This window comes from Taudactylus pleione, unplaced genomic scaffold (assembly GCF_031769625.1).
Source record: "Taudactylus pleione unplaced genomic scaffold, aTauple2 ptg000121l, whole genome shotgun sequence".
Taxonomy (NCBI): Eukaryota; Metazoa; Chordata; class Amphibia; order Anura; family Myobatrachidae; genus Taudactylus; species Taudactylus pleione.
In genome coordinates, this window is record NW_028284523.1 from 8,741,336 (window position 1) to 8,753,877 (window position 12,542).

Below are 12,542 nucleotides of genomic sequence, written 5' to 3' on the forward strand. Positions count from 1 at the left end.
TGCGAGCGGCCTGGCGATGGTCGTGATTATCGCGACCATCGGGCTTGTGACGAGACCCTTGTGGTAGGGTTTCGTCCACCGGAAGCCCCAGTGAACTTCCTGCTCTAATAGAGCAGGAAGTTCACTACTGACATCACGTGTGATGTCAGTAGGGCCGCCAACAAATGGCAGGCATTCCTTCGTTTGTGCAGCCACCCCCCGACCCGCCTACATAACGGGGCGAGCTGTCAATCAACATCGACAGCCGCCCCATCTTGTAGCGACCCCCGGAGCGAGTGATTTCTCGCTCGCTCCGGGGCTCGCACCGTGCGCACTCCCCGACCTTCGACCCGCTTGCGAGCGTTACACGCTCGCGAGTCTGAAACAGGCCCTTAGTTACAATTTTTTGTGATGAAACAACTCATGTTATGAAAACAAGTCTCTATTAGAAAGTGAATTGCTACAAAACTTCAGAGACTGGAAACTAACAATCCAAATTGTCATTTCCAGCTGAAATCATTACATAGTAACATAAGCTGTGTTGGAAGCATCACCCTAAAATAAGGAGCCCTCTCTGTGCAATTTTTAAATGTTTGGCAGGAATATTGTTCAGTATATGTCAAAACTGTTTATGTTTATGTATAGGTTTATGTGATTTTATGTGAATTAAAATATTGGTATATACCATTTAAAAGTGTATTAATTGACAGCGCCTTGAATACTTGCTGTTGTTTTTAGTTTTTGATTGAGTGGGAGGTATAACCCCACAATTGTTTCCAAGGCTGCAGTCATAATACAAAATCAGTAGATAATACCATATATCTGGTAGGTTAAGTGCCAGTTTGCCTTTTTATATTTTTTCTGCCACTACACATGAAACTGGAAAACCTTCTAGAACAACAAGTTACGAGCCATAAATTAAGAGTCATATCGGCTCACTAAGCCTAGCAGGAGGTTTAATGACTCTGCCTCTTGTCAGACTCCATGATAGAATCACTTGATGCTGAAGATGCTAAATGCACTGTGATGACATCCTCTTGACTTGGTCCATCACAAGATAAAGGCCCTCATTCAGACCCGGACGCAAGTGGCCGTTCGTACGTTGGGCGAACGTAAAGAAATATTTAAATTCAGGCACACGCTCGTATTTTCGTTCGCATCAAAACATCCTCCCCAAACTCAGGCGACCCCACCTGTAACTAACGAGCGTGCCAAATAGCGAGCGTACATCCCCGAAGTGGTTTGAAGGGAACGCAGGCACTAGTACTACCCGGAAGTTGGACTGAGACATTTCGATTAACTGCTCGTTTATTCTGCATACCTCCCTCAATCGTAACATGCCAATCAATATATCAATTAGCTTAATTGTTTTTTTTTTTTTTTTTTACACAATGGAATAAACTTTATTTATGTCCGTGTTTGTGTTTACCCGCAGAATACCTACGGCTTAAACATTCGCTTTTATTTGTCAAAATACATGTTAACCCCTATTAAATAATTGGTCTATTTGTTTTTAGCCCCGCATATTTCATGGAGTTCATTTCTTTATGTAAATTTGCTTACGCATGTCACTGCATTAAGCCTATCATAAGTCTCCACAGATTTCTGGCCCTGTCGAACACATGACTCATACACTAACCAATAGAATTGCTCCTGTTAATTTCCTAAATACATTAGCCAATCATAAAATTTTTGAGCACTTTATCAATAATGATTTTTAAGAAAAACTCCATTGCCATCATGAGAGCCTCCGCATTCACCAGGCGCGAGCTGCTGGTGCTTACGGAGGTGATGGATCGGCGGATAACCAGCCAGCCTCCACCCATCACCAACCGGGAGAAGCGATCCGCATATGCGGAGGTTCGGGCCCACCTTCGCTCCTTCGGTTCACGCCGCCATATCGGGCAGCTGGAGCGCAGGTGGTCGGACCTGCAACGGCGGACGCCCCGCTTGCTGGCATGCTTTCGTATGCAGATCGCTGCGAGTAAGTTTAATGGATTGTGGTTTTCATGTTTGTCTTTGTGGCCCTAACTGCATGGCCATGTTTTCCGTGTCTTTCATATTTATTCATTCTCCTCATATCTGCATGGCCATGTTTTCCCTGTCTTTCATATTTATTCATTCTCCTCATATCTGCATGGCCATGTTTTCCATGTCTTTCATATTTATTCATTCTCCTCCTATCTGCATGGCCATGTTTTCCGTATCTTTCATATTTATTCATTCTCCTCATATCTGCATGGCCATGTTTTCTGTGTCTTTCATATTTATTCATTCTCCTCATATCTGCATGGCCATGTTTTCCCTGTCTTTCATATTTATTCATTCTCCTCATATCTGCATGGCCATGTTTTCCATGTCTTTCATATTTATTCATTCTCCTCCTATCTGCATGGCCATGTTTTCCGTGTCTTTCATATTTATTCATTCTCCTCATATCTGCATGGCCATGTTTTCCCTGTCTTTCATATTTATTCATTCTCCTCATATCTGCATGGCCATGTTTTCCCTGTCTTTCAGATGTATTCATTCTCCTCATATCTGCATGACCATGTTTTCCCTGTCTTTCAGATGTATTCATTCTCCTCGTTTTATTTATTTTTTTTAGGTTTTGGGGGTGCATTTGAAATTGATTTTGTTTGCGCATTTGTGTTGGAACTAACCACAATTTGTTTACCATCTTTTAGGGGCCCAGCGAAGACTACGCCATCAGCGTCCCGCCAGACGGCGAGCACGGCCACTCTCCCCCACCCCCAGCCAACACTCTAACTCCACTCCTTCCCCTATTCCCCCCTCCTCCCCAGGATTCCTACACCCTCAACCAGATTTTTCTGGACTCCTTCCCCTCTGTCCCAATTCCCCCTCTCCTCCAACCACCCCTCTTCGAATGACCCCCTCCCTGGAGTCGGTCATTACACCGCCCCGATCTTTGGGGAATGGACCCACCTCCGAGGAGGACGATGGAGTGCCTTCTGTAGCTGGCGTTGGGTCTTCCGGTATGTTTTTTTGTGCTGTTTTTTATCGACACAAACTGTTTCTTTTTTTTTTTTTATTTTTTGTTTTTTGTGTTTTTTTCCCAAAAATAAGTGGTTTTGGCCGATTGCCGTAACCTGTTACTGCTGTTTTCAACATACACATAGCACACCTGTCGGAATTTGGACATAGGCCTTGTATTTTTGCCCTACACCATTTTAGTGTGATGATTTTTAATGCAGTTTTGTTAAAATGTTTTTTTGTTTTTTTTAAATGTTTTTTAATTATTGTTGTATTAATCCCCACATTTTTCTCACCCACAGAGGAACAGAGGCTTCGGGCAAATTTAGCCGGATGTGTGGCCCAGCACTATCATCGGGGTGCTGGTGGTCCTTGACCGTATGTCGGTCCTCCTTAGGGAGTAGTTTTTTTTTTTTCACCATTCTGTAAATAAATTGTTTTGTTTGAAGTTACGTTCTGGCTCATTCATTTTGTCCCAACCACATATTGTTTACCCTGACATAAGTAGAGTATTCCTGCAAGGATTTCACATTTGGGCCAATAAGAGTGTGTGTTGAATTTTTGGGTCAAACAGCCACAAGAAACACCTAACAGTACAAATCTGATTTCCCTTTTTTGGTGTAGTCACAATTAGATATTTCTACATTTTCCAGGTTCCTAGTTGGTGTGCAAGCAGCTTAGGGCAATATTACGAAGCAAAAGGATTGTACAGGCTTCCTTTTGGTGTTGGTTTGGACCCTGAATAAAGGAATAATTTTTGCTCAAATGGCGTCAGTACTGGATTACCCCTTAGTCAAATGTTACGTGTGTGAACCTGGTTACACTTGGTGGTAACGTTACAAAAAAGGGACAACATTTCACTCTAAAAACATTTATTACCAACATAACAGAAAATTCAAAGTGGTCACTCACAAACAAAACACACAGTGATAATCTCAAATACAACACATACCAAAAAACAAACATCAAAAAAAACAATCAAGAACTGGTTGACGAAGGACCATGCCAACATGATTCCACATATATGGTGTGGCAATAAGTGTTCCAGAATATAGCCACAAAATATCCACATACAGGTTTTGTAAGGGTAGCAGGAAGTAGTCATCGTTGGAGTGCCAAAGATGATGTCAAAAAACAGAAGAGGGAGAAAAAATTTAGCAAAAAATTAGATGCTCTCAAACAAACCTAACCACATTAGGTATCAACACTGGTTTTTTGCAAATAATTACCTAAAAAATCTGGCCACCACATCATTGCGTATGGCCCCCCCACATACTGACCTCCGACCAACCTCGGGGGGGCCATCCTCAGGTAAGGCATCCTCTGGCTGCATTGGGACACCACTCCTTATGGCGATGTTGTGAAATATCCCACACAGGACCACAATTTTCGAAACCATATCCGGCAAATACATGAGTTCGCCACCAGAGCGGTGGAGGCATCTGAATCGGCCTTTTAAAAGGCCGATACAGCACTCCACCACTTGCCTGGTGGCTGTAAGTGTGGAATTATACTCACTTTGTGGCCCTGGTGTGGGAGCCAAATAAGGAGTGAGCAGCCAGGGCGTGCAAGGGTACCCACTGTCTCCTGTGAAAACAAAAAGACAACATCAGGCTCACTCTGTATGAAGCTTAACATTGTTATGTACTAAAGGTCTCCACTTACCCAGAAGCCACGCATCACCAGCTTGTAGGTTGGTTAATTTGTGCCATATCCCTGATTGCCGGATGACGAAGGAGTCATGTGCACTTCCTGGTAATTTTGCATTCAGGGACAGGATCTGGAGGGAGGCATCACATACCACCACTACATTGAGGGAGTGATAGTGTTTACGGTTTCTAAATATTGCCTCCAGCCACGCTGGAGGCTGAAGTGGTATGTGAGTACCATCCACAACCCCTATGATGTGTGGGAAGCCAGCTATTTGGTAAAAATTGGCCTTGGCCACACTAAGGGCACCCATATCCAAAGGCATTTGAATAAAATGATGGAGGTGCTTGAAAAGTGCCTCCATCACTGCCCTCAGGATCCGGGAAAAGGAGGATTGTGAGATGCCCGCCACTATTCCCACCGTTGTTTGGAACGATCCTGAGGCACAGAAATGTAACACCGCCATAAATTGCATAAGTGGTGGAATTGCTGTAGGACTGTCAATTTGCCGCTCAAGATCACTCTCTATTAATGAGAGAGTGTCTATGATGATTTTTGGAGGAAGACGGTATCGTCTTAAAACCTCATCATCTGGCTTTCCAAAAAGGGTGACACGTGTTCGAAATATCTGGGGCCTTGCACGCCTACGATGCCTACGCCTGGGACGAGATTGAGGTTGGTCGGCTTCCAGGAGCAGGGCCAGAACAATCCGACCCAAATCAACCTGAAATGACAACATTGGAAGGTCAGCCTTTTTACAACACCCAATAAAAAAACATGTAACTTTACTTTCAAATACCATCCATTGATGCTTACATGCCGGGGTATTGTCATGATATGTTGTAACTGCAAATAATAACATCAAAAATATACATCATTTTATGCTGGCCATGTCATTATCACAAATTTAAGCAACACAAAACATAAAAGGGGACACACACACATTTGGCCCAAGAGCAAAACGACGTTACGCACACTACGTCAAATAGAGGCCAAATGTAATCAACCAATGCTCCAGGCGACAAAAAACATTATTAAGGGATGAATACACATTTCACAATGTGCTAATTAGTTCGCAAATACAGGGCACAATAGCAAGTAGTAAAAATGCGCTAATTAGTTCGCAAATACAGGGCACAATAGCAAGTAGTAAAAATGCGCTAATTAGTTCGCAAATACAGGGCATAATAGCAAGTAGTAAAAATGCGCTAATTAGTTCACAAATAGAGGGCACAATAGCAAGTAGTAAAAATGCGCTAATTAGTTTGCAAATACAGGGCACAATAGCAAGTAGTAAAAATGCGCTAATTAGTTCGCAAATACAGGGCACAATAGCAAGTAGTAAAAATGCGCTAATTAGTTCGCAAATACAGGGCACAATAGCAAGTAGTAAAAATGTGCTAATTAGTTCGCAAATACAGGGCACAATAGCAAGTAGTAAAAATGCGCAAAATAGTTCGCAAATACAGGGCACAATAGCAAGTAGTAAAAATGCGCTAATTAGTTCGCAAATACCGGGCACAATAGCAAGTAGTAAAAATGCGCTAATTAGTTTGCAAATACAGGGCACAATAACGCCGCACAATTATTATAAAAAAACACAGAGTTCGATTTGGCAAAAAACAACGTAACATGTAGAAGGCCAACCAAAGTTGCGTACAGACAAACAAGAACATTCCCTAAACAATTTAACACATGAACTTACCAAGAGCTAATATCTAAGAAACCGGACCAAAATGTCTTTGGGGCAGAGCCAAAAAAAAACCTAAGAGAGATGAAATGACGGAAAAACATATTAGAAAAATCAACACCACAATGAGAGACAAATTGCAGCGAAGTTATACTTCCCCAAACTTACCAAAACTGGAAACGAGCCAAAAAACCAAAAGTGAAAAAAAAGGAACGGAAAACCAAGAAAAACCGCTAACCAAAAAAAAAAACACAATAAACGCAATCTCCTAAACCAGCCAACAATCAACTCCAACCAACGTAACCTCCAACATTCAATAAACGCCACCTCGAGTCGAAACGCCACAACCCATAAATAGTGTTTCGTTTCCCGCCCAAATTAAGGAAGGATCAGAGGAACGCACAATCAATGATGCGGCCGCAAAATAAGGACGCATGTATAAATACGTCACGAGACAAAAACACAATTCTGGTGTATTTCTAGTTGGAACAACACACATGGATACAGACCAGGAAAACAATGGACAAAAGTCCCGCGGTAAGTATTTCATGCATTTTGACTCAATGATTAATTATAAACATATTATTGTGCAAGTTGGGAAGTTGAGATTTCTTCAAATTACCCCAAATAGGTGAGGAGGATGACATGGAAGAGGCTGCTGGGCCCAGTAATCCGGGCAAAGCTGCCAAAAAGAAAAGGCAGCCACAATTCACAAGAAAGGAGATGGAGGTTTTGATTCAGAAGTGTGTGGACATCCTGCCACAGGCAGACAGGAATATGAGTGCAAGCCAGAAGTGGAGAATGTGGGAAGAGGTAGCCGTGGATGTCAATAGGGTGGGGGATTATGTCCGTCTAGCCCGGGATGTCAAACGGCGGTAAGTAAACACTTGACCACCCTAAAACCAACAACCAAATCAAATAAAAAGTAATGCTTCCAATTTAACCCACAGATGGCAAGACTTCAAATATCGGCTGAAACAAAAAATGGCACACAGGGCTAGGCATGCAAGGGGGACAGGTGGAGGTCCCACCCCTGTGTCATTGGAGTTTACTGATTTAGAAGAGCTGGCACAGGGGTGTGTGCAGCCTGCGGAGGTGTTTGGCGTGTCCAACATGGATACGGACATGCCAGACTTTGCGGCTCCTCATGTTGTCCCAGGTAAATGTTGTGATGTCAACAACTGTGAAATGTTATTGTGCCAATATGTAGATTCTAATGTGAGTCATTTCTCATTTTTCCAACAGAGACACAGGCGGATGAGTCTGCTCCAGAGGGGAGCCTTGGCTGCAGAATTTCTGCTGGCTCTGCAGGGGAGGAACCAGTACATCCGGCTGAGGACCCTGCAGAAGCCAGTCCAGGGCAATCCCCCTCGCAGGCAGTGTCCCTCCTCACAGAACTCAATTTAAAATCGGATTTCCATACGGAGATTCTGCAGAGGATGGACGCCAGTCTGGTACGGGTGGCTGAGGCCCTGGAGCAAAATGCTGCGGCCAACGTGACCATTGGTCAGGCCCTGGCGGAAAATACCAGGGCCAACATCCGCATCGCCACTGCCCTGGAGCAGCTCGTTCGCCAGCACATGGTGGAGCCGACCTCCCTTCCTGCCGGAACATCAGGATCCTCCACCTCTGGCACAACATCAGCCAAGCCTCCAAATGTGCCTAGCCCTGTGCCTAGTCCAGATGCCACAATATCTGCCTCTGGACAGGCCAGCCCGATGACATCCCGGACCCGGTCTGGCGCCCTCCCTCCCCCAGCCAAACGGGCGAAAAAACGGTGACACCATTGGCTACTTTTCCCACACTCCTTCTGTGCTTGCCTCATATTCCTTTCTGGCCAAAACTTCCCTCTCCTTTCTTGTGAATTGTTTTTAATTTTTACATTTACGTTTATTCAAAAATTATTGTTTGCACAATTAATAAATATTGTGGAATACTGCCCAAAATTTTGTAGTTCAATATGTGTTTTTTTTATGGGTGGATACAAATACATTTTCCAGAAATGTATGACTTTGTATTCTGACATTATTGAGAAAATGGGTTACTTTTAATCCAGGCCCACAAGCCAACAACGTTCAAAAACAAAAATTACACATTGTATAAAAAAGTGCTCGTTAAGGAACGTTTAAAACATTACCTAAGGAGTAAAAAACACCTTGCAAACACAAAATGAGGGACCAGACCTAAACATGATGACATTATTGTTACAATAGTCCAAAAACGAACACATTGCGGCCAAAATACACCCCCACAAATGTACGCTAATTGATTGTGTAATCCTGACATTAGCAGCTATGATTTCCACCTGCGTTCGGTTTTGTGCTATCCAAAAAAACTGCTTTCCAAACACATACCAAGCCGGTTTTCAATCCAACACTAATTGAGTTTCTGACAAGCCGTGATTAATCGATGCAACATCATGGAGTGCCGGGACGGAGGAGAAGGCCATCGCCACTGTGGTCGAGTTATCCAGCCCCTAAGCTGTGCGAGCATTTTGAAGGGAAAGAGGATCATCCAGTGACGTATGAGTTTGTACGAACACATTTGACGTTCGCATTTGTTAATGTATGTACGCCCCAAAAACGCCTCGCCATGCCTGCGTTTTTCCATCTCCACCCCCGTCAACGCCCAAAAACGGCCTGTTCTGTCAATCACAGTTGACATGTCACTTCCTGTACGCTATTTGATGAACGAGACAAAAAAAACTCGCAATCTGCCGTACGCACATGCGCAGTGTAACACCGACGCATGCGCGGTTACTCAACATCGGAACGCAACGAGCGTACTGCCTCTAACGAACGGCTCTGAATCAGGCCCAAAGATGGAAATATCTTCTTGAAATGAGACGCATTCCTTGTCACTGTTTGGTTGTCATTTCCTGCAACAATCATTGTTCCTTTCCTTTTCTTTATAGTCAAAGGACTTTGCTGAAAAGCAGTCATGTCCTTCCGTACTACTTTTTGTTTCACCATAACATGATCTCCTTGTAAATCAAAAACAATAGATCTCCTTTTCTGGTCTGCATATTGTTTAGCCTTTTATTTAGTGGCACAGTTTGTCTTTCTAACCTGATGATCTTTAGACTAAGGAGTCAAATGAATCTCTGGAAGAGAGTGGATCTGATCACTTTCCTCTGAAACATGTCTGAGGAGGGACATTTGTTGTGGAGTGGGGCACTATCGATATTATCTGAGAAATTGATTTAAGGATTGTAGAATTGACATTCTGGATACTTTACAAATCATTATTTTCTTTCCAAGATTTTGCATGAAACATTCAACAAGACCATTACCTTGTGGCCACAGTGGAGTAATTGTTTGATGTCGAATTAAAAAATGTTTAATTAATTTACTGAAATCACCAGCTTCAAAGGGTGGACCATTATCTGTCTTTATTGATCCTGGAATTCCATAAGTAGTGAAGATGCTATCAAATGCTGGTAAGACAGATGTGGTAGATGTTGAAGATATTATTTCAAGAACAAGATATTGTGAATATTCATCCACTGTATTTATCACTGTATAATGGGCCATAGAAGTCAACATCGATATTTTCCCAGACATTGGGCCTCATTCAGACCCACTCGCAAGCGGCTGTCCGCTCGCAAGTGGGTCGATGGTGTGCACTGCGCATGCGCACGACGGAGGGAGCTCTGTCGTGCGCATGCGCCAGACGCGACGAGCGAAGGACTTTCCTTCGCTCGTTGTGTCTGATCAAAGGGGGCGTGCTGTCGATGTTGACTGACAGCACGCGCCCTTTGGTGGGCGTGCCGGGGGCGTGCCTGCCAGACGGAGGCGTTCCCAAGGGAATGCCTACCGTCAGAAGCCGGCCCCACTGACATCACTAGTGATGTCAGTGGGAGTGATTTTGGCTCTGATAGAGCCAAAATCACTCCAGGGCTTGTGGTCGAAAACCCCCGACCACAGGCTTCTGGTCGCACTGGCGATGGTCGCGATGGTAAAGACCATCGCGACCATCATCCTGCATGCTCGTATGTGCTGTGGGTGGTGACCCACAGCTATACGTCCAGGAGGACGCTCCATTTTTATGGAGGACGGCCCTCATTCAGAGCGAGCGCTCTGCTAAGAACGTCCGGCTCTGAATGAGGGCCATTGTCAGGTAGGTCAGTCATCCGTAATGGTTCACTGTTAGGTTGCATAGAAAGAAGGGTGCATGTAATGCAGTTTCAGATTTCTGATGCAACATGTTGCTCTATGGAGAGAAACCATACCTCTTCACATAAAAGTTGTTTGGTCTATATAATTCCTAAATGACTGGCATGGGCAATGTCAATTATTTGCTTTCTCGAAACAGCTGGAATGACAAGTTTGTCACCTCTGAGAATGATTGAATCATCATGCACAGTTAGTTCTTGACAATGTTTATGAAGTGCTCTAAAGTTTTGTTCCTCATTAGTTGAAAACAGAAACTGTTCCAGCCGCCAATCATTAGAAATAATCCAGTGTTTTACTGCTGGCAAAACTTTATCTGAGGAAGAGACCTCTTTGATGCTGTCACCAGTAAGTGAATCAGTGAAATGAATTGAATTGTTGATAATAAAGTTCACATACTCCTCCACTGAAGTAGACTGCGAGATGTCAGATGGCAGAGGGTGTTTAGACATGTCATCCAAAGCTCCAGCTCTATGAATGATGGAGAAATTGTATGTCTGTAAGCATAAGCCCCATCACTGTATCCTAGCTGGTTGTTTGGATTTTGAATTTCCAAAAAGTGTCACCAATGCTTGATGATCAATCTGGATGGTAAAATCAATGCTGTATAAAGTATTAACACAACCCCAGACTACTGCATTAGCTTGTTACAAGTCGCGGTCATGACTTGCTTTCCTCTAGCAATTTACCTCCATCTGGCAGTCTGGTTCCAGTTCCATCGGCCGCTAGGCGATCTGGATGCCGCAGGATGTCACATGCTGTCCACGGCACAACATGATTGGTTCCTTCCCCTTTTTGTACACGCTGGTCTTTTGCCACCTCGCCGACTATAGCGTTCCTTGTGGATTTCTCGGCTCTATTGCATGGTCAGTGTTCTCATCTTTCCTGGTCATAACTTATGCGGTTTCCCCGGCTTCCAGATGGCCCATCAGCCTCCTGGCTGCTACCAGCTTCCAAGTTGCTACACCGGGTTTTCAGACACTCCATCAGTCTCCTGGCTGCTACCGGCTTCCAAGCCGCTCCATCAACCTCCAAGCTACCATCGGCTCTCAAAGCCGCATCACTGGCTTCCAAACCACTACATCAACTCTTCAAATTGTACTACCGGCTTTAGCTGCACCATCAGCGTACAAAGATGCACCATCGGTTCTCAAAACCGCATCACTGGCTTCCAAGACACTACATCAACTCTTCAAATTGTACTACCGACTTTAGCCGCACCAGCGGCGTACAAAACCGCACCATCGACTCTCAAAGCCACATCACTGGCTTCCAAGCCACTACATCAACTCTTTATATTGTACTACTGGCTATAGCCACATCATCGGCATACAAAGCCGCACTATAGACGTACAACACCGCACCATCGGCTCTCAAATCCGCATCACTGGCTTCCAAGCTACTACATCAATTCTTTATATTGTACTACTGGCTATAGCCACATCATCGGCATACAAAGCTGCACTATCAACGTACAACACCGCACCGTCGGCGTACAACACCGCACCATCGGCTCTCAAAGCCGCATCACTGGCTTCCAAGCCACTACATCAATTCTTTAAATTGTAATATCGACTTTAGCTGCACCATCAGCGTACTAAGCCGCACCATCGGCGTACAACATTGCACCATTGGCTCTCAAAGCCGCATCACTGGCTTGCAAGCAATTGCATCAACTCTTCAAATTGTACCACCAGCTTTAGCCGCACCATCGGCCTGCAACACTGCGCCATCGGCTCTCAAAGCCGCATCAGTGGGTTCCAAACGACTTCATCAATTCTTCAAATTGTACTGCCGGCTTCAGCCGCATCTCATAGCCACACCATCGGCTTCTTAGCCTTGCTACTGACTTTCCTCCCAGTATCCAGCATCTCCTGCTATTCCCTGGTTTCCAAAGGTAATCAGTGTAAACCTCTACTACTCCGAGTATTAAGTCCAGGTGGCCACTTAAGTACCGGTGAATGTTTTCCAGTTCTAAGAGAAGAGCGGGTGTCTGTTAGTGGCAGAAGACCTCGCTAGCCTGGATTCTAGGGATTTAAATGGAATAGTCTAGGAAT